Raw genomic sequence first — 23,703 nt, forward strand, 5'->3', positions numbered from 1 at the left:
ATACCTGTTTAGGGCAAGATTGCGAACATCTTTTTCACAATATTTTATGACTCAGAACGATGTTGGGGAGAAGTAAATAGTGGTGTTTCTGAGGGATCTGTACTGGGACAAGTGCTATTCATAAATTATCTGGAGAAAAGGATAAACAGTGAGGTGGCAAAATTTGCAGATGATACAAAATTACTCAAGATAAGTCCAAAGCAGCCTGAAGAGCTACAAAGATATCTCACAAAACTAGATGACTGGGCAACAAGCAGTCAGATGAAATTCAATGTTGACAAATGGAAAATATTGGTAAGCATAATCCCAGCTATATACACAAGATGATGGGGTCTAAATTAGCTGTTACCACTCAAGAAAGAGATTTGGAACCATTGTGGATAGTTCTTGGAAAACATTCACTCAATGTGCAGCAGCAATTATCAATATGCTTACAATGTTAGGAACCATTAGGAAAGGGATAGATAATAAACCAGAAAATATTATAATGGCACTATATAAATCCATGGTGCACCCACAAAAGACATATTAGAATTGGAAATGGTACAGAGAAGAGCAACAAATTATTAGCTTCTGTTTGAAGAGAGATTAAAAAGACTGGAACTTCTCAGCTTGGAAAAGAGATGACTAAAGGGGGATATGATAGAAGTCTATAAAATCAAGATGGGTGTGGAGAAAGTGAATAAGGAAATGTTATTTTACTCATTCACATAACACAAGAACGAGGGGTCACCCAATGAAATTAATAGGCAACGGGTTTAAAACAAACAAAAGGAAGTACTTTTCATGCAATGCACAGTCAACCTGCAGAACTCTTTGTCTGGGGATGTTGTGAAGGTCAAAAGTATAACTGGGTTAAAAAAAGAATTAGATACATTCATGGAGGATAGGTCCATCGATGGCTATTAGCCAAGATAATCAGGGATGCAACCCCATGTCCTTGGTGTCTCTAGCCTCTCTTTTCCAGAAGCTGGGAGTAGACAACAGGGGATGGATCACTCAATGATTGCCTGTTCTGTTCGTTTCCTCTGAAATACCAGGTATTGGCCACTGTCAGAAGACAGGATACTGAGCTAGACATATTGGTCCGACCCGGTATGGCCATTCTTATGTTCTTACATTGTGTGAGTGCTTAGTCACATAAGTAATCTCAATGAGACTATTCTGCAGTACATGATTACCAATCTGATTGTCAATCTCTTTATCTGTCCATTAGAAGTATAGGCATATAATATGTAGTATTTTTCCTATAAAATATACCATAATGCAACTTGTCCTTACCTATAGTGGTAAAGCTGTTCTCTGCCAAAATCTCTGGCGGGAAATATTTTAAATGGTTTGGCCACTGCAACTTTGTGCATTCAGCCATTGATATAATATTTATTTGATTTTACAACCCAGGGAATCCTTGTCTGACTCTTTTGGATTATTCACATTTTGTTTCTAATAGAGCTTTTTACCTGAGTCAGGAGAGAGAAAATTAGAACCCACTCCTGTACTTATTGAAGTCAAGAGGACTTTATGCATTCACTTTAATTAGAGCAAAAGAGAGTGAGATCCATGTCTTATTTACAGCCTTAGTTGTTAACTGATATTTTGTTCAACATTGTAATATATTAAACATAATATCCCCTTACGCACAGGTAAACGGGAAACACATCCTGTGATCTTCACTTGAAGGATGTTCACCTTTCTCCTCATGTATCTCTTCCCCATGGACCTTGTTTCTTTTCATCCCTTTTTGTATTGTCTCTTTTAGATCATGAGCTTCTCGGGGCAGAAACATGCCATTCTTAATGTAAGTGGGCTGTGTCCACCTATGAAGCTATGCAAACTGGTAGTGTTCACCTACAATGTGAGGTCTTTGTAGATCTAAGCTGTGCAAAACATCTGCAACAATACCAGACACCACATTTTTGTCTAGCTAAATCTTTTGCTATATCTCAGGTTTTCAGATTGACTGAAAAGTTTGCTGCGGTTTGTTAATCTTAGAGACAAAGCTCAGGGCTATTTCATGCAAATCTTGTTCCCATTTTGAACAAATATGGGATAACTTGTGTTTTCATGCCAAAAATTACTTGAAGTTTATAGTTTTCACAAACTGACAGTTATAACTATTATTTATTATTTTTAAGAACATAAGAATGGCTCTAGTGGGTCAGACCAAGGATCCATGTAACCCAGTATCCTGTCTTCTGACAGTGGACAGTGCCCGGTGCACCAGAGGGGATGAACAGAACAGTTAATCATCAAGTGATCCATCCCCTGTTGCTCATTCCTGGCTTCTGGCAAACAGAGGATAGGGACACCATTCCTGCCCTTCCTGGCTAATGGCCACTGATGGACCTATCCTCCATGAATTTATCTAGTTCTTTTATTAACCCTGTTATGGTCTCGGTCTTCACAACATCCTCTGGCAAGGAGTTGACTGTGTGTTGTGTGAAGAAATACTTCCTTTTATTTGCTTTAAACCTTCTGGCTATTAATTTCATTTGGCGACCCCTAGTTCTTGTGTTATGAGAAGTAGTAAACAACACTTCCTTATCTACTTTCTCTACACCAGTCATGATTTTATAGACCTCAATCATATCTCCCCTTAGCCATCTCTTTTCCAAGCTGAAAAGTCCTAGTCTTATTAATCTCTCCTCATATGGAAACCATTCCATACCCCTAATAATTTCTGTTGCTCTTTTCTGAATTCCAATATATCTTTTTTTGAGATGGGGCGACCACATCTGCACACAATATTCAAGATGTGGGCATACCATGGATTTATATAGATGTAACATGATATTATCTGTCCTATTATCTATCCCTTTCTTAATTATTCCCAGCATTCTGTTCACTTTTTTGACTGCCGCTATTACAGTAGTGTGTTGAGACCAACTATGATTACCGCTCCATTTTTCTCGGCACTGTCCAACGAGGTAATAGAGAGTCCCAGCCCCAAAGAGTTCATACTCTAATTAGACAGTACAGATAAAGATGAGGGAAAGGGGATATAAGGTACAAGCAGAATGAACAGAGTGATGTTTTGCAAATGTTGGTCAACTAGAAACCACGTGACCATGAGTGGCTTTGAATTAGTTTCAGTTTTTGAAGCCTGATGTCAAGTCTGTTGAACTCAATGCAGAAACTTCCATTGACTTCAATGAGCTTTGGCTCAAGCCCCTAGACCTCAAAATATAAAGCAAAATTTCAGGAGGTATAAACTCTTGAGAATTGAAAGCTAATACAATGTTTTCACAAATTTTCTGTGAAATGTAATCACCAAGTTTTGTCTAACTCTTTTTTAGAATAAATGTATTTATCTCAAATTCACATCAGGAAGGTTTGATCTTCAAAGCAAAATTGAAACTTAAATGCTAACATTAAGTGTAGGCAATTTCTATTTTCTTTTTCTTTTATTTGTTATAATCCGAAGACAAATGTAAAAATTATGCTAATGCAGCAGTAAGACTCCAGCTGAAACTGCAAAAATTAAGGGTAGTCAAAAGTTAAGGTTTCAGCATTACTGTTAACTCAGCAACATTGCATATATGTATTGTTCCTATTACTGTCTCTAAGTAAATGGGTATCTTAACATACTGTTTTAGTTTTACATATCTATTCCTGGCTAGCCACTGTATAATTTATTGTATTACTATTTGTCATGCTTATATTCTAAAACAAGAAAAATGTACAATACAGCTGACTGTTTGTAGCTACTTGGCACTAACTTCTGTATTTCATAGATATTTGTGATTTTAATGCTGTGACCCTACTATCGTATTGATGCATTCTTTTGCATTTAATTCTGATAAATTTGCTCTTTCAGGACTCAGTCTGATGAGGTGCTGAGTTCTTTCAGTTCACATGAAAGCCAATGGGGGTTGAGTGCACTAACTTTGCAGTAGGTTTTTAGCATCTCTCAGGATCAGAACATGTGGCTGCATCAAAGCAATGGCCTAAATATAATAAAAATCTATAGTTTGTGTTTGATTAAATTTACTCTGCAGTCTCCTTAGTGTCCTTGCTCTTCCAGGGAAAGCCAGGTTATGTATATGAAAAAGTAAACACATCCAAGAATACTGTGTAGTAGCATGGGGTCTATTCCTTCTCAACATTTAATCATATTGAAATATATACATTACATTCAGTTCGAGCTGCCATAAATTGGACCCTATTCAAGACAAGCTATTTGAGCTCGTTCAGGAGGATGTTTAATACCTCACATTCCCATATTACAGTCACTTTAGACAATTTATACTTTCTACTGCTAGCTCATAAACTGTCCTAAAATATGGCCACCCTCTTGGTGGTATTTTCTCTAAGGCCTGATCATGTTAGGTGCTGAGAATGCTCAACTGCCACTCAATTAATCGCCATTCAGTGCTATTGAATGAGTCTAGGGAGGCACTAGCAGGAACAAATACCTGGGAAATATCTTTGTGAATAGTCCACAACACCTCTTAATTTAACAAAACCATTTGGAGACCATGTTGAACTTATTTTATGCACACTGGTAAATTGAGGAGAGTTGTTGAATTCTGTGGGTTGCTGATGAGATCTCATTTGTATTGGTCAGCCAGAGTGTGTGTCCATTTATCTTATTTAGGAATTCAACTTCGGTGAACAGTCTGCCTTGCTTTTGGACTTTTTTTCTCACTGTTCTTCACTTCTATTTTCTCTTCAGAATCCTGATAGTTTTCTCACCACTGTCTCTTTCAGTCTGTCTCACTTTCAGTGAAATTGTCATTCTCTTTTTCTTCCTTTTTTCCGTATCCTCCTTCATGAAAACTCCCCCAACCCCATAGACTCCTTTCTTATCATTCTTTCCTCTCTCATTTGTCCATTATGTCTTCTCTTTCTCCAATGTCTCCTTCCTATTTCATTCTTCTCCTTCCTTTTTACTACCTTTCTACACTCATCATGTCCTCTTTGCTAGTGAAACCCTATGCCCATCCCTGCATGCACTTATCCTAACCATATTCTCATGCAGCTAGTCACTCACCGGCACCACACATCCATAGGTCCTTACTCACCTTCTCTCTTTCTCTCTTGCCCTCTCTTACACCCACCCACCCACCATGAAATTCAATCCAGGGATGTTTATTGGCAAGATAAGCTACAAAAGTATAAAAGAAGCAAAATATTCAGTTTTCTGACACAGGTAGGTATGACCTGCCTAGGACAGAGATTTTGATGTGTGTATGGGTTTCTGTCCTGCGTCTGTTTGTCCTTACTGTCTTTTCCTGATTTAATGGCACGTTGCTAACTAACCTGATGATGCCATGTCTGACCTATTTTCTTTCTCCCAGAGGTCTGCAGAAAGAAGCCAGGATGGAACAGCTCCATGAGCAGCTCCAGTTGCAGCAATTTTCTACCATGCCAACAGGTTGACCTTCATGAACACCCAGGACTAGAATTTGGACTTTGGGTGGATCCCTGAGCAAGGAGTGGTGTGTAAGCTGTATTACCTCCTGCTTCTTTTGTATTGCTGAGGTAGTGTGGAGGTGGGTGAATTTGTTGCTAGCCTGTAGCAGAAGCAAATTAAAACTTCTCTCCACTCCAGCTCAGCTGTGCTGGCTTGTAAGTGCGGGTAAACCCAAGGCTCTGCCCCCTTCAATGCACCTCCTTACATAGCTCCTCTAGTGGGGGAGGAGATATGAAACCCCACTTACTCATGTGTCCCAGACCCAAGGTCTAGGTAGCTCTTTTACTTCCCTACATGGGCATGCAGTCCTTGTGACCATCTAGTCCTTAAATACTACCGTGATAGGAGCATTAGAAGTACCTAATATAAACTTTCTGTTTATATGTATCTAACAAAATGCTCATTAACTTATGCTTTAATGATATCTTAAAAATATACTTAGGTGTGAACATACTATAACTCTGTATCTATAAACATGAGCACTGAGAACATCATGTAATTCTTTCCTGGCCCTATATATAAAACCCAGCATTCAAAGAACTTTGAAATGTCATGAGGGACCCCAGTAAAGAAAGATAAAGATCTGTAACTTTCTCATAGTACCTACGATATCATACTGACAAATCTGAAACACAAATTGGTACTTAGCAACACCCAATGGAATACTCTAAAAAAGAAACAAAGCAAAACTGGCACCAAATCATGTAAACTGGTTAAATCTTTTATTCCCATTTCAAAGACAGCCAGCATAACTTGCCCAGAAGAAATACTGTAAATCCAAGGATGATTTTCCTGCTCTTTCTACAGCTGGCACATTGTAAGAGATGAGTTCACATGTTACACTATAGCTACTGGACAGAATGAATCTCAGTTGAATGACAGATGAGAAAGAAGAACAAAAACACTTCAGTCACGAAGTGTTTCTCACAGAGAAAGGCCTCATTTTTGACTCTAGCCTTTTGATTTTTTTAAATGAAATTTTAAAACTAGTCTCATGTTGGACTGAACTCACAACTATCCAGCTGTTTAACTCCAGAAGGAGGAGTCTCATTAAAAACGTTGGTCCTCTAAAATACTCCACTGAATTCTCCATTGTTTATAGTCATTGCCATAGGGAAGTCTCCACTGATAACACATACACACATCTTTTATTATTCGCATCTTGTCCTGACACATGCATGATCCTGTCTAACCCTGATCCTGGATAAAAATGTCTGGGTCAGGTTGGTTCCATCTCTTCTTTGTGTGTTAGTCTGCAGCCTAGTATCCTGCTTTATTGATCTATCTTAGGGTTTTATACTGCTGCCCATCATCATAATATCTGAGTGCCTTCCATGTAAAATTAACAGCCATAATGAAATCCCTAGTGGACTTCAGGGAGCCTCTGGCAATTTTCTCTTTTCAGGGTTAAAACTCTGTTTTTATAGGTGTTTAAGGGTAGAAGAGGTGTCTCAGTGTTGTGAGTGTCATTCTTACGATGAAATGGCTATTTTGAAGAGGACGGTTTTACAACATTTCCTAAAGACAGTCAGACTCCCAGTTCCCCTGATTTTTTCTGGAAGACTGTTCCATAACCAGATCACAATGACAAAGGATGCTTTGACTGCAGCTCTCAGACAAAGAGAACATATGGGTTTATGGTCTTTGTGATCTCAGTAGTGCAGCTGTCATGGTGGTTCATAGTGTGACATTGCCTAAAATGGTGCCAGGTCAGGACAGGGCTGCAGGCTAATTGACTCATATGCTAATAGAAATCAAAGGAGTGTCAAAAGGTATTGTAGTATAATCCTGCCAATTCACCTGTGTGTTAGTTTAGTTCAAAGGAAACGTTAAAGGTATTGTCTTCTCTTATCTAAAACCTCTTGATTGCTATCATTACATTATGTATATCCCTGTAATTAGTGAACCCTAGATCAAAAGTGTGCATTAGTGTTAAGATGAGAATGTACCTGATGTGTAAACTTCATGAAAACTAATGAAGGATTGTTATTTACTATTACATTACCTTTTATATTGTCAGGTTTCAGAGTAACAGCTGTGTTAGTCTGTATTCGCAAAAAGAAAAGGAGGACTTGTGTTTATTACTACAAAAGCTTTTCTCTCCCCACACCCCACTCTCCTGCTGGTAATAGCTTATCTAAAGTGATCACTCTCCTTACAATGTGTATGACAATCATGATGATTCACCCATTTTTTCATGGTCTGTGTGTATAAAAACATCCTCACTGTATTTTCCACTTTATGCATCCGATGAAGTGAGCTGTAGCTCACGAAAGCTTATGCTCAAATAAATTGGTTAGTCTCTAAGGTGCCACAAGTCCTCATTTTCTTTTATATTGTGTATATCCCTGTAATTACCTATCAAACGTGATTGGAGCCTTGGAAATGTAAATGAAGAAGCATGCTAACTTCAAAGTGAGGGTCATTGTGTTCAACAATGGAAATTCACAGATGCCGTCTGCATTTTCTACTCATCAGCATCAAAGGAAAACCAACATAGTTAGAGAGACTGTCAGCTTGTTTTATGTGAGAAGAAGATATAAATATGAATTCAAAGAAAGATCCTTTATCTCTGACTGGACTCTTACGCGGAAGATACCAAATGCAAAGTGGAGATCCCCAGAAACATCTGGGTTCTCTGAAAAGAGTTTTTTGGGAAACTAGCAGTGTATTACATCAACTGCTATCATTTTGGACTTCCAAACTTTCACTCACCTGTTCTATTTAACCTGCTTTAATCTCTCAATAACTCATTCTTTTTTCTTAGCTAATAAAAGTATAATTAGTTTACTGTGGAATTGGCTGTCAGCGTTGTCTTTGGTTTTGAGATCCAAAGTACCAGTTGATCTGGGGTAAGTGACCGATCCTTTGGGAGTGGGAATAATCTGATGATGCGTGATTTTTGATAGCTCAGACCATTATCACTAAGTCCAGTTTGTCTGCGTGGCAGGTTAGGCTGGAGAGCCTAAGGGGATTGTCTGTGACTCCATGGTAAGACTGGTATAGTAATCCAGGAGTGCACATTTGCGACTGGCTTGGTGAAATCTAAATATAGAACATACAACTTGTTCAGGGTGTCTACCCTATTTTCTGACAGTCTGCCCTCTAACTGGCATTCACAGTTGTGAACCACTCTAGACAGCTCAACATTTGATCTTTGACATAGCTGGGCTTAGATTTAATAGTTGCTTTGAAAATCAGGACCATGGCCTTTAACTTGTTTTGGGAGCCAGTGGAGAGCCTTGAGCACAGGCCTAATGTGCTCATGGATGCCTAAGCCATAGAGAAGGCTAGCAGCCACATTCTGGAGCTTGTTCATCCTCTTCACATTCAGTTTCAAATACAGTAGGTTACAGGAATCCAGCCTAGCAGTGACAAGTGCATGGATCAGTGTGGCCAGGTCATTGTCTGAGAGGAAAGGACAAAGCTTCCTAGCAAGCTGAAGATGGAAGAAGGTATTTTTAGAAACTGATGCTACCCTGGTCATCCAAGCTTTGTAAGGAGTCCAATAGGACCTAGATGCTTTCACCACTTTGACAAATAGAGGTTATACATCTTCCACGGAAGATGGACACTTGGCCAGTTCTTCAGAACACTTCCCTTTTCCAACCAGCATCACTTCAGATTTTCCTGGATTCAAGTTCAACCAGCTGCTTTCATCCAAGAGATGATTTCTTGTAGGTATTCTGACATTTTAGTAGAGGCAAAGGTTCTATCAACAGAGGTGAGTATCATTGACATACTGTTGGCAGCTAAGCCCATGGTGTCTCACAATTTCTCCCAGTGATCTCATGTAGATGTTAATGAGAAGAGGAATTGTATAAATCCCTGGAGGACCCCACAGGTGAGGACCTTTGGAGTGGATGAAAAATTAACCATTTTGACTCTGAGTTGTGCTGGACAGGAACAATTAGAGCCACTGTAGTACTGGGCCATCTATTCCTGCTGTGTCAATAGGTGTGTTAGTAGTACCTTGTGGTCCACTGTGTCAAAGGTTGCAAAGAGATCCATCAGTATGAACATGAGACCTAGTGCCAATTATGGTAGCAAATTTTGTGAGCTGAATGCCTGTCAGATAGGAATTGAATGAAAGCACCAACTCATTTCACACAGGGGACTAAATAGCACTGAGATAATCATCAATTTTATCTTGATCTGCTCACACAGGCCCTTATGCTGCACAGTGTATTGCTGAAGTCTGTGGGACTCTGCACAGACAAGGTTCCATGCTAGCAGATTCCATTGCAGGAATGGGGCCAGAGTCGTTACTCCCTTAAATTCAGTCTGTTGAGCCAGGAGCTGCCCGAGCTGCTCAGGCGGCCCCAGGGCCAGTCGCACTGGTCACTGCAGAAGTCACGGGGGTCCCAGAAAGTGATGGAATCTGTGACCTCTGTGACAAACTCTCAGCGTTAGTAATAAATTAAAAGCATGGTTCTCCACTGTGTGCATGAGTTTTATTCCAGCATAACTCCACTGACTTCAGTGATCAGAATGGTGAAAAAAGGTGTAACGGAGTGAAAAACAAAAGGTGGCAACTTCCCAATTTATTATAATTAAAGACTTCTGCTTCTGTGCTAGGACATCTTAATAATTGTTTTTCTTTTTTGTCATATAAATAGCATCATGGAATATGAAATGTTGTTAAACATTGTCTCAAGGTGCAACTTAAAGATATGATCAGTTTTAAAAGAAGCAGTAAAAATGTCTTTCGTGGCATGACATTTTGGGTAATTGGGAATTCAGGAACTTTATATAAAATTACCTTTTTTTCCATGACAATTTCTGAGAAAAATCAGTTTCTGAGTTCCTTCATACTGAGGAATGTTGAAAGCTTTAATAATATTCAAACTGTTAGTATCTGATCCTTTTTCTTGTATATTAAATTCATTTGCACAGTCACTCTCCCCCCAGAATCTTTTATAATTTTAGCAGAGCGGATCTGAATTCTAAGGCCCAGAATGTTGGTTTTTAACCTGTGAGTCACCTGTATTCAGGAACTTCATGTGATCAAGTATTGGGCTGTACTTCATTACTGCTGGTGCCTCCCAGTCTATGGGAATATAGATGTCTAGGGAAAAGCCCCCTTAAACTGATGATGTGTCCACAGAAGTATAGTACGAACAAGACTGAGTGATTGATAAGGGGGTACTCATGATTTAATTAAGGTCTATGATTGATAAGTACTTCTTTTGCAGATTTTTTTTCTGTAATGGATGAAATAAGGGTCTACAGAAAGATGTTTTTAATTCAGTAAGAACTACTTGTTGTCACAGCTGTCAGTAATAATAACCAGATTAGAATTCCCTTTAGCTTATTGATTATATAACCTAAAGATTACCATAAAAGAAGTCTCTCTTTAAACCATGATTTGAGGACTTCAATAGCTCAGACATAGGTGAGAGGTTTATTGCAGAAGTGGGTGGGTAAGATTCTGTGGCCTGCATTGTGCAGGAGGTCAGACTAGATGATCATAATGGTCTCTTCTGACCTTAATATCTATGAGTCTATGAGAAATTCCATAAGTAATTAAGTAAAATGAAAATGTGAAAAAATGAACACATGGTGAAATTAATCAAGGGAAAGCAATTTTCTCTCAGAAAAGGAGTTTCTCTGTCTCACACCCTATTAAAGCCAGAGGGAGACAGGGAGTACAAACTGCCGGCATCCCACCAGTTACAGAAGAGAGACATAGAGGCCGTCTCTTCACGTTACACTAAGGGTGGTAATGTATCTATTCTTTTTGTATTCTGTATAATGCTGCACTAATCTCAGATTGTCAATCTTTGATTAAATAATTCCATTTGAGCCTGCTATTTGACAATCTTGAATTGTTATTAACTTCAAGCACGCAACAAAACATATTTGCATTGGAGTGCCTTAATCGTCTGTAAAATGGCATCTATAATCTATTAAACATTCATTAGATACTGTATGCAGATATGGGGCCAAATTCTGGTGTTGCACTGGTGTAACCAAGAGTGGAATGGGCCAGATTCAGATGTAAGCAGACTAGTTCAAAGTTCTTAGTCCCGCTATGCCGCTTAATGGGTGCATAGTCTAATTCATGATCATGAGGAGAAAGATGTTCCAGAGGTTAGGAAATTAGTCTGGGATTGGGATCCCAAATGGAATTCTTTGCTCTGCCACAGACTTCCTGTGTGACTTTGGGCAAGTTCCTTTGTCTATGCCGCAGTTACTCATCTGTAAAAAGTGGAAAATAGCACTTCCCTAACTCACATGGCTGTTGTGAGGATAAATACGTTAATGACTGTGAGGCGCTCAGATACTATGATGATAGGGAAATATAAGTTTCTAAGCTAAGAGAGATCTATTTTCTATTTGTTTTGTGGTAACTCCTAAAGGCTCCCATCCAAATCATTGTACTACTATTTGCACATAGCACCTTTTTCCTAAGTGTGCAATATACTAACAGATTGCCCTAAAGAGTATTTAGGTCATGTATTTAAGTACAATTGCCTGTGTAAATTTGTTATGAACATTTTGCACAATTCCAGTAAAGAACTTTCTGCAGCTCTACTCTGGAACTAGATCGGAAAAAAAATATTTTTGCTTCGGATTCCCAAAACACCTTGTTTTCAAATTTCCTGCAAGCTTGTACACACATCTTCTATGTGGCCTCTGAGGTTGATAGCAATATGAGAGATGTGCTGATGAGAGACCTTTTGATTTGGTAATATGACTCCAGGGAACATTGTTAAATGTTGTCACAACTCTTTAAAAAGCTTCCTTTGCTTTCATGTTTTTTCTATGCAGAGTATCAGTAGAGATAAAAGCCATTTATGAAGAATGGGCACTTTTTGTTAGTAATGGTTTATATAGTAACTGGATTACACAGATTGTTTACTAGATTATTTTGAGTCAGGTAGCAGGTGTTTAGTTCATTCATCAGCAAAATGTAACATCTCTTCTGATGTCATCTAATACTAATGTAATTGAATCACATAGGAAAACCTATGAATTTCCAGCATGAATCTGAGTTTGAAAATAGTTTCAGATGGAAAAAATAAATAAATAAATGTTGCTGAAAGTGTCACTCCTGATTCTGTTGAAAAACCCCCTGACAGCTGTTATGTTACTTCTGTAAATTTGGCTCAGTGGTTTTTTTTTTTTCCTCTCTCTCTCTCTCTCTCTCTCTTTCTCTCCATTCATCACCTTGGTATCTAGGTGACTGTCCACTTCCTGACTGATATTGATACTCACTGTCTCATTCTTCTGGTACTAATTGGAACCCTTGCACTCAGTCTTGGTCAAGAAGCCTGACCTCAGCTCTTAGTTGATGGGTGATTCAGAATCACCCTTCAGCTCTATAGATGGATGCCACCAAGGCAAGGCTGAGGAACAGGGGTGAGAAAATGTGTACTGCTTGTGCCCTACTTGTTCTGTGAATATGTAGAGGACATCAGTCTTCAGGGATGTAGATACAGGAACATTCACAAGAACTAAACTTGTGTACGTAGAAACATTTTGCAAAAGAAAAGGTTACAGCATTGCTGATGCACACCATGTGATTTTGCTAGTATATCTCATCCCTCATGAGGAGGGCTCTGCCCTCAATGGGAGAGTTCGGTTTCTAGGATTGCCATTTGTGGTGTTTTTTTTTTAAATGTGGGCAAGTATTTAGCAGGAGCTGGATTAAAAACACCAGCTCACTTCATAACTGCCAACACCTGATCACCGCTGATATGGGCCGAACTGAAACTGGCAACCTACAGGTGAAAGGTTGCCTATCTGATCACAAATCTCCTGAGGCAGTCAGTCCCCTGCAATATATATTAAACAACATTTATTAAAATAAATGTACTGACATTTTAGTTAACCAATTTTTTCCTCATATATCTAAAATACTGCAGGAGAAAACCTCTCTGGGAGATGGACTTTTCATTTCCAAGGCCATACTGGGTCAGAAAAGAAAGAGGTATTGATATACATTCACATCTTTGCAGGAAACGTCCTGCAAATTAAAAAGAAAAGACAGCTCATTAAAAACCAGTCACATATAGTTTAAAATGCTTTGAACAACAATTTGAATCCTGCACTTTTAGCAACACTTCTTGCAGACAATAGCTAAGACAATGGGTAATCTAATGTATAACAATACAAAAAATGCCAGATTCATTACAGGACATTTCACCATGATCAAACATTCAGAACAAAGGCTTCCAGCTAAGAAAAAGCAAATCTGCTTAGTAGAAAAAAGACATGGCTTTTTATGTTAAGATAATCCTTATCTTTAAGAGGCAAACAACATTACAGAGGATCTGTCTTTGATATATGATCCATCATACATTTTAAAGAAGTTCTGTTCATTATTTAGTATTTTTATTCTACTGATGAGCAATATAACTATGCAAAGACATTGCATAATTAGTAACAATTGTCTGCTTCTGTTATGTTCAATTTAATGTCAAAATGCCCATATTCCCTGAAGAAAAATTGGTTGCTTAAAATGTGTTTGGTTGCTTGAACCATTAGCAATAAACAAAATTTGAAAAAATGTCAGAGTTGCTGTAAACTTTTAACCACATAACAGACCTGCTTTCTTGAAAAGGTACAGGCTAGAACTGAGGCAACCCTCCAGGGTTTGGATCACAAATTGAAATAAATAGAACAGAGGAAGTATTCTATTGAATCAGACCAGTGGTCCTCTAATCCAGTATCCTATCTGCAAGAGTGGTTGGTACCAGATGTTTCAGGGGAATATATAAAAACTCTTGTAGTGGACAGTTATAGGAAATAGCATGTCTCTAAGGATTGTCTTCATAACTCCTTTGGTTATTTGTTGGTTTCTGTCCTGAGGCATGAAAGTTTAGATTGTGGGTGGGTGAGTGTGAACACAAATTGATATAAGGGGTGTGTGTGTGTGTGTATTATCCTGCTTAAAATATATCTAATGCTTTCTGGACTCTAACTGAGCTTTTGGTCTCAGTATGTATCTCTATCCATGCATCTTAGGGTTTTCTCTAGTGCCGATAATTGCATCTTGTGGCAATGAATTCCATAGATGAATTAAGCCTGTGCAATGAAGTATTTCCTTTTATCGCTGTTTAAATGTGTATGTCAGTTTCATTGAATACCCACTTTCCTTGTATTGGGAGAGGGCAAATAGGAGTGATTAATTTGTCCTTGCTCTACCACTGGATACCTCTGTGGTGTCCCTTCTAATTAATCTCTGCTCTAAAATAAATGTTCCCAGCTATTTAACTTTATCTCAATAGAAATCTTTCCATGACGTGATTATTTTCATTGTCTGACTCTTAACCCTTCTATTTCTGTTATAACTTTTCTGAGACGGGATTACCAGAACTGAATAGAGTATTCCAATTAAGGGTGTTCATTGGGTTATATTATGCAATTATAATATATTCACTATTAGATTGTATCTTAAAATTTTATTTACTTTTTTTGATCACTACTTTATACTGACCAGAGGCATACTCTGAGCTCTCTATTAATGGACATTGGAGTCTTTTCCTGAGTGGTTGTGACTCTTTGGTATTCAACCCAGACCAGTAAGGGGTTGTGTCACTGCCTGCCCTGCAAGCCTGGGTGTCGCTGTTCTGTACAGGCTAGGTTCAGAGCTCTGACACCACCAGTTTGCTAACAGCACAATAGCCTTACCCTGACTTCCACCAGCCTGGGTTACTCCTTGCAGGGTGACCCCAACACACTCCCTGTGCCAAATTTCTTCCAAACCATCTGCCCTGTAGTGTCCAGCCCTTTCAGTGAATGCTTACAGAAGTTATTAAATTTGCTGCTCCCTTAAAGAGACAGTACCCAGCAACTTGCTACCTCAGCTGCGGTTTACAAACAGTCTAGTTTAATCAAAGCACTGACTTGGTTTATAGTAAAAGTAAAAAAAAAGTTTATTTTAAAAAAAAGGCATAGGGTTAAGTGATATGAAGTATAAGGTATAACGATAAAAAGGGTTACACACAAGCAAAAGTAAGCATACGCTTTTAAGACTAAAACCTGATTAAAAAAGCTAGAGTTTCTTATTCAAAGAAATGCTTTTCACCAAGTCTCTTTTCCAATATGGTTGACCAGACTCCCTGCAGGACCCTTCACACAGCTCAAAGTGCTTGGTTATTTTTGTCTCCTCACATAAAGGATTCCAAAATGGCTTTTTCACTCTGCTCATATCTTCCCAAAGTTCACTGACCCTGCTTCAAGAGGCAGGAAGGCATGCTGGGAAAGGGGGTGCAGTCTCCATCCTCCGACAAGATTGTTAAGTGGTCATCTTTCCCCACTTGCTCTCCAGATGGCATTATTTACCTTGCATGTAAATGTGCTTTTCTTTATCATTGGCCATACCTTGCTCAATTTACATAGGAAACACTTTCAAGTGGGTGGAATCACATTCCTTTATCTGGAACAGGCTTAGGCACTGCTTGCCAAATAAATTTTAAGAACCTATTTCCAGCACATATCTATAAAGCCCTTTTGGGGTTTACCATACATATATGACACAAAAATATTAATGATCAGTAGTTATTAGTTTTCCAATGATATGATACATATCCAAAAGGTGATAATATGACAACAATGTGCCAACTGGCATTGGGATGTTCTTAGGATCGCAGTGGTTATAGTTAATTTAGAACTTCACAATGTCATAAGCAGTTCAAATTATTCCTTCCAATGTGCATTACCTTGCCTTTGTCTATGCTGAATTTCCTCTGTCATTGCACCATTGCCTATGGACTTAGCTTTTTGAGGCCTCTCTTAAGCTCCTTAGTCTTTATAGCCATGATTAATCTAAACAGTTTTGAAAGTAAACCAATCTTTATACATTTTATTGAGGATGGACTCTAACTTTCAAGGTGAAAATCTCATGTGAAGGGGGAAATTTGGTTTGGGGGAAAGGTGTTGAAAGACAGCTGGGAAATCACAGGTTGTTTCAATATGAGCATCCTTGGAGCATGGCTCTTTTTAAGAACATGGGCTGATATTTCCACATGTTTAAAACTCAAACCCAGGTGAATAACTTTTACAGGGGGATTGAATATGGTCTGATTTCCTAAGGGGCGGGAGTCAGAATTTAGTGCTGCTAACTGGAAATATGGCAGCAGGGCTACAAGTTAACACTTTTAAATTCTGAACATCTGTGAGTCACAAAGAGAATTACAGAATGTGAATTAACCATGGATTCAAAATATCTGCTAATAATCCAGAGATCTAATAAATCAGCCAGGAGTTAAGTCTTTATTCCATAGGGTATCTTTCCAGTTAAGTGTACTAGGAACTATCTGTTCAACTGCCATTAACATTGATGGGAGATGCATGCCTCATTTCTCACACAACACATGGAAAATGTAACCTCAAGTATTTCAAAAGTAGAGATGAACTACACAATTTTCTGGTAACTAAGGTACCATAGCTGCAAACTGAGGTGTTTTACATTTTATACTATTTTGATTTTATAATATGACTGCCTGATATACTCTCTGCTGATAATTTACTGTGTTTAACATTTGTTTGGGGTTGATAAATCCTAGGAATATGTACAACAGTAGTGTGATGGGATCCCTGGGGTGCAGCCTGGGACTGTGGGACCACTGTGCCCCCTGAACTCTCTCCAGCCTGGGTTGTCTCTTGCAATGCTTTGCTAGTGACCAGCAGCTAACCCCTCCAGGCTCTGTGATCACTCAACACAACCGCATGTGGGGCCCCACAACCAGCTATATTGCATGAATGCTCCCAGACACCCTGATGAATCACACAGAGAAAGGCACCAACCAGATCCCCCAAGATCCCAGCCTTGCACCTCAGGAATATACCATCTTGCACTGCTCAAGATGAGCAGTGCAAATTTATCAGTTGGTTCACCACTTCATCAGTGGAAAGTGGACATACACCAGCCTTTCCAAAACCTGAGCAGATTTGCCACATACTTCATACAAACTCACTGGTAAAGATAAACAGTAAAACAAATTTATTGACTACAAAAGATGGATTTTAAGTGACAGGCAAAAAGTCAGAGTTAGTTACCAAAAGAAATAAAACATAAGCACACAGTCTAAACTCTCGACCCTATTAGACTAGGCAACAACTAGACTAAGCAGTTTTTCTCACCCCACTGGATATTGCAGGTCAGAGTACAGAGATTTCACCCTTGAAATTTGGGCCAGTCCCCTAAGTTGGAGTCGTCAGAATGTCCTTGTTGCTTGCAGCATAAGTGGGTGAAGTAGAAAGGCCAAGCATTGGCCCCCTGTGTTCGGTTTTATACCCTGAGTCCATGTACTTGGAAAACACAAGTCCAGGCATATCTGAGTAGGCATTGCTTAGTCTCTAGGCAAGGTTGAGCAATTCCCCCGGTGTGGTCTCAAGCAGATGAGTCTTTGCATTGTAGCTCCCTTGCTGGGCAATGGTTGTTGATGGGTTGATTGACACCCCACCTGGGTGTTGGTTAATTTCCTTGCTCTTGCCTCTGGGGAGCTAATATCTAGCTGATTTCCCCAATTTATAGCATATTTTAGTGACAACCATACCACGCAAAATCTCATAACTTCATATGCATGAATGATATACATATATGGATAGAGAAATGACTTTAATCAGATCATAATCTTTCCCCTGATACCTTACAAGGCATGCTTTATGTGTAAGATCATGATTGTACAAAAATGAGGAATATGGGGGTTACAGGACACTCTCCCAAGGTGTAGAATGTCACAAATAGCTGATATTTATTTATGGAACTGCAATGAAGGGGGCATGAACTGGTAGATATGACAATTTTTCTGGTCACACAAATGACTTTGGGCAATTTGGAACATCTCCTAATGCACAGCAAATGAATGAAAAAGACACAGTTTTAATATCTTATCCCTGGTTTATATACAGAAAGCTCATTTACAGACAGGTTTCAGAGTAACAGCCTAACACGGCTGTTTTCGCAAAAAGAAAAGGAGGACTTGTGGCACCTTAGAGACTAACCAATTTATTTGAGCATAAGCTTTCGTGAGCTACAGCTCACTGTGCACAGTATGCATCCGATGAAGTGAGCTGTAGCTCACGAAAGCTTATGCTCAAATAAATTGGTTAGTCTCTAAGGTGCCACAAGTCCTCCTTTTTCTTTTTGCATTTACAGACAGGTATTTCCTCATTTCACTTAATGTACTGTAGGTACCAGCCATGGCAGAGAAGCTTAATTTTCTGAATTGATGGATAGTGCTGTCATAGCTGATCGGTTTTATGAAATGATGGGATCTTTGGATTGTCAGAGTCCAAATTTAATTTTCCATGACCCTGAGGTGTAATAGCAGTGCAGTGACGTTCATGAAGGGAAATACAAAGCTCTGGTCATAAGCTATGGAAGTTTGTCTTTTAAGAGATTAGCTGCTATTTTGCTGAAAGAAATGTTTCCCAGTGTTAGCAAATCCCTTATCCTGCATGTATCTAAGAGACTTCATGTAATTCATCAGTAAATAGATTATGCTTCATGTTTGCTTTCACTGATGGCTGGTGGCCCATTTATAAAAGCATCAACAATAGCGATCTAACTGTGCGTCTTAGGATTCTATGTCAGGAGGCACAACTGTAACCAGAAAGGTTATGTTTTAGAAGTACGCTGCACATTAATGATGCTTTTAATTAGTCAGTTCCACAGTCCTTCCACCCATCTACATTGCAATATGTCCAACTACAACATTATATGGAATGTACACACTGTGGCAGACTCTTTCAAAGAAATGGACCTTCCCTACTTTTAAAATCAGGAACTCTGCAGGAAACAGTAGACTCTTCCAAACCAGTGAAATCTTTCAAGCCATGGCTGTGTTGCTACAGCTGTGCTGCTAAAAGTGGCGCAGTGTAGCTGCTGTTTGTCAGCTCTCCTGCCGACATAAAACTTCCACCCCCAACCAGCGGCGTTTGCGTTGTTGATAGGAGAGCACTCCTGCTGACAGCACACTGTTCACACCGGCACTTGTTGCAGCAAAAATTTTGTCTTTCGGGGGGGTGGGTTTTGACACCTCTGAAAGACAAAACTTTTGTCGTTCAATTGCCAGTGTAGACGTAGCCAAAAGGAACACCGATGGTACATGTTTGAATGTGAATAATGACCTTTCATCTCGTTTAGTGTTCTGCAGATAGGTGCCTCCTTCCTGGAGGGCATACAACACTTGAATGCTATTAAAGTTTATGCTGGTAATTTAAAACTTGGAAGAACAATAGGATTCCTGGGGCTCTAGCCTGAAAACTCTTGCAAGGAGGAGTGTGGCTACCAGCATGAAGAAGAATTGCAAGATTGGGACCCTTAGACTATTAACGGCTTTTAAGTTCATTTCTTAGAAACTGCTTGCTATTTGAGATGTATATAAATTATTAATCTGACGGATCCAGTTCTTGCTTGATTTCAGAACACAGATTTTTTCAACATTTGTTATTAAGAGAAAGTGTTATATGTTCTGTTAAATCCTTCCCATTTCCATGACAAACTTGGTCTCCTTTGGGTAAATCTTCAGGCTCATATACTTCAAAGGTATCAAAAAGGGCGACAATTTCTTTGTTCTATCCTGTCCAGCCAAAGTTTTAAGCAGGTGGCAGGCTGCCTTTGCCCCTCACTTACAGTAGAAAATGTTTTAAAAGTCATCACTGCAACTTTCCATGGTGGGGCATCTTTGTCTAGCTAGCTGGAAAAAAAGGGGCATTGCCCCTTTCATGGCTTTCCCACAAAGGGTGGCTAATGGGGAAAGCTTATGGGGATGGCCAGGAAGGTCTGGAACAGTTTAGGTCAGGTCTCTCTACTAAAAGGAAGAGTATGGGGAGGGTATTTATACCTCATGCAGCCATGGAGAGGCCCTCTTTTATTGGTATAGGGCTGGTCTCACCTGTTAATTTGGCAAAAGGATCAGGCTCCCTCTTGACCTGCTGTGGTCACTACACTAGTTGCCTTTTCTCTTGGGGGCTGAAAAGGAATTTTTCGCTTACTGCTAGGTTGGCCAAGGTGGGGTGGGCTAGTTAGGTTATAATGTCACAAATTACTGTGTAAAACTTGTGGCAGATAGCCAGGGCAGGTATTTAGTATGGAAGGGATATGGTTACTGCATAACATGGATTGGAAAAGGATTTGAGGGAAAGCATCTCTTAAGGGAGCTGAGTAGCAGGGCTTTGGGATTCCTACATCTTGTACAGAAGGTAGCTGATGCCCCTCCTTTTCCTAGCTGCCTTTCACCCCTTGTGAAGGGAGGATGGCAAGGTCCCAGCAGCAGGATAGCTGGGACTTGGTTGGGGGTTATATAGAAATGATTAAGGAAACAACGATGTCCTGTATTGTATAATTTGTTGCTGAATATTCCCAGATATTTTAAGTGAATAAAGTTGCAGTCTAATTAAGCCACACCCAAGGCCTCCAGTCTTTCTGCTGGCATGGCCAGACAACTCTTCTATAACAAATTTGTTTCTCTGAAGTCTCCAACCAAGTTGTAATTTTAAAATGAATTTGTGCTCCTATTTAGTTGTTTCTGGTTCTTGGAATTTCATATTTGGGTATAAAACTCTCCAGTCTGAAATCTTTTAAGCACTGAATCCAATGAAGAAGGCAAGAAGAACAGGTTACCTGGTTACACTCTCTTTTTTTGAATCTGTGTATTAATGTTCTTTACCATAGGTCATTAAAGAAATAAGAACGTGGATAATTTGTACATAAGCTAGCTCCTCTTAGATTTTTTTAGACTTCATAACTATCTGTTGTGGGTTTTTAAATTGAGTTCATGTTTGCGGGGCTTGAAGGTCATTATTTGTGCAGCTAATGTCAAAGCAAATAAGCTGTGAAAAAGGTAGTGAGGTGCTCAGCTGGGTACCGTGGAGTGTATATCATCTTTATCCACTGCTTCAGAGCTGTTGAATAGCAAGCATGTTTACTGTCTGTGATCTGATTTGTGCAGTGGTGGCACAAGACATAAGCAAACGAAGCCCCTGATGTAGTATGACCCCCCCCACACGCCCAATACCATTCATCTTATTTAACATGCCCTTTTTAATGAGACTACTAGCATGTGTTTTGTTGACATATTTTTTGGTTTCATAGAATCATAGACTCATAGAAGATTAGGGTTGGAAGAGACCTCAGGAGGTCATCTAGTCAACCCCCTGCTCAAAGCGGGACCAACACCAACTAAATCATGAAATTGTGGAAATAATGAAAATTAATATTTTTAGGGAATGGGTGAGGGGAAAGAAAGGGGACCAAAATATTCCTTTTTTGAGCCCCGAATGGGCTTACACTGCCTCTGGATTTGTCAGCTTTGTTTGTGAATTGATGTGTTCATTAGTCAGTCATGTGGTTTCCAGAAGAGCCACCCTGGAGCTGTAATCATTCTATTATCAATGCTATCATACTGTATAACATACCATACTAGTTTGCCTGTCTCGCAATATTTCTAACAGTATTAATCTGAAACACGTTTATTTTGTCACTTATTTTGTGATTTTTCTCTTATGTTTTTCTAATATGCTTGGCATTATTTCAGCTGTAATTGTGATGCTTGAAAGCTGGAATCAACACTGTCAGGTGACCCGAAGAGAAAGAAATGGACATCTGGCCTCAAGGGAGCAAAAAGAAAGTGTGAGGCAGTGGGCTAAACATTTAGTTAAAGGAGATAGAATGGTAGGACCTAGAGAGAGTGCTGCAAGTATTCTGGCTATGGTCAATGTGGACATGGGGAGACTTGCAAGATCAGTCGGGTGTTACACCTGATAGCACTGCATCAGAGAAATCCACACTCGCTCATGTGTTAGACAGCTGCAAAGAGTTCCATTTTTCAGTAGTTTTACTGCAACAGCTATTTTCTTGACATTAAATGGCTGATGGTGCTTAAAGTCTTCATTGCTAAACCAAATCTACTAATACTTTGCAACTGTTTCTGTCATAGAATCTATAACACATTAAAATATGTCATTTTCTTGACGTGTCCTTAGCTCTAAAAATGGTGGGGAGATTTCCAATAATAAGATATACATTTCATACAGCAAATCCATGTGAGAAGGGTTTAATTTTTAAACACTAGGCTTCCCTCTGTGCTGTACTATAATGCCCCAGCAACTTTGTTCCCCAGTCTCTTTATCTTTATCTGTCAGATTCAGAACCTCCTTCAAAGTTTTAGGCTCTTAAATTCTTCCTAGAGAGATTTATTTTTAACTATGTTTGATGCACAGCTCTGTAGGATTTTCTCCACGAGCCAATATCATGTATAAGGTCAACCTTCTTGAACCAGAAACAATGGGCTAGATCCTAAATTTACTTACATGAATAGTTCCACTGGCTTCCATGGACCAAGTAAGGACCAAGTAAGCAAGTGTAAACGTTTGCAGAATCATATATTGTTATCATGGTTCCACAAGCATAACCTTTCCAGATCCATTTGTTTCTCTATTGCTGAAACTAGCATGATGCTGTTATTATAGTAAACACTTCCCCTTTCATATCACTTTGGCCTTTTTAAAATCTGCTAAGAGTTTTAATGACCTTTACCATTTATTAGTTTATTCACCATAAAAATGCTCTCTTCCACCATATAAACGGGAAATGGCTAAATTCTCCCAGAGCGTGGTGGTGTTCTGGCCATAGTAGAAGAGATAACATTTGTACTAAACCAGTGCCATTTCTGAATATATCTGTGTATTGATTATATAGCATGAGCCTTTCCTTATATGTGCCATTAAATGATTCAAACAAAGTTAAATGTCGCAGTAATCTGTTGCGGTTGTTATTGACCTCATGAGAGATGAAAAGTATAATGAAGTTTAAACTTTTACATTTGGTGCCCATGCAATATTTCTGCTCTCACTCATATGATGTACTTTGGATATTTGACTGACTACTAGTTAGAACATTATGCAATAATTAGAATCCTGAGGCAATTCGCACTTAGCCAATGACATATACTTCCATTTCATATTGCTTTATCTATTTTTAAAGGTCATCTGAATACATTTTTTCCCCAAATTGCATCTAGAAATATTGCTCCGCATTTTGTGATTTGGCCTTGATATAAAGGCAGGGTCTTTACAAGTTAATAGACCAATAATAAATAATTGTGGAAAGTAACTAGTTTTTAAGTTCTGCAGAAAAATATCTAAATTTAACCACGGATTGAGATAGGTTTGGGGATGTCAGAAGCACAACTGTAAATGAAGGAACAAAACCATATTTTTTTCTGCTTCTACAGAAAGGGTTTGGGAGGGAAAAAAATCTTTCTCCATGCCACAAGTTGGTTGTGGGATTGCCCTTTTGTAGTTGCTGCTGAAGATGTGAGGCTGTGGAA

Source organism: Caretta caretta, chromosome 1, assembly GCF_965140235.1.
Source record: "Caretta caretta isolate rCarCar2 chromosome 1, rCarCar1.hap1, whole genome shotgun sequence".
NCBI classification, from domain to species: domain Eukaryota; kingdom Metazoa; phylum Chordata; order Testudines; family Cheloniidae; genus Caretta; species Caretta caretta.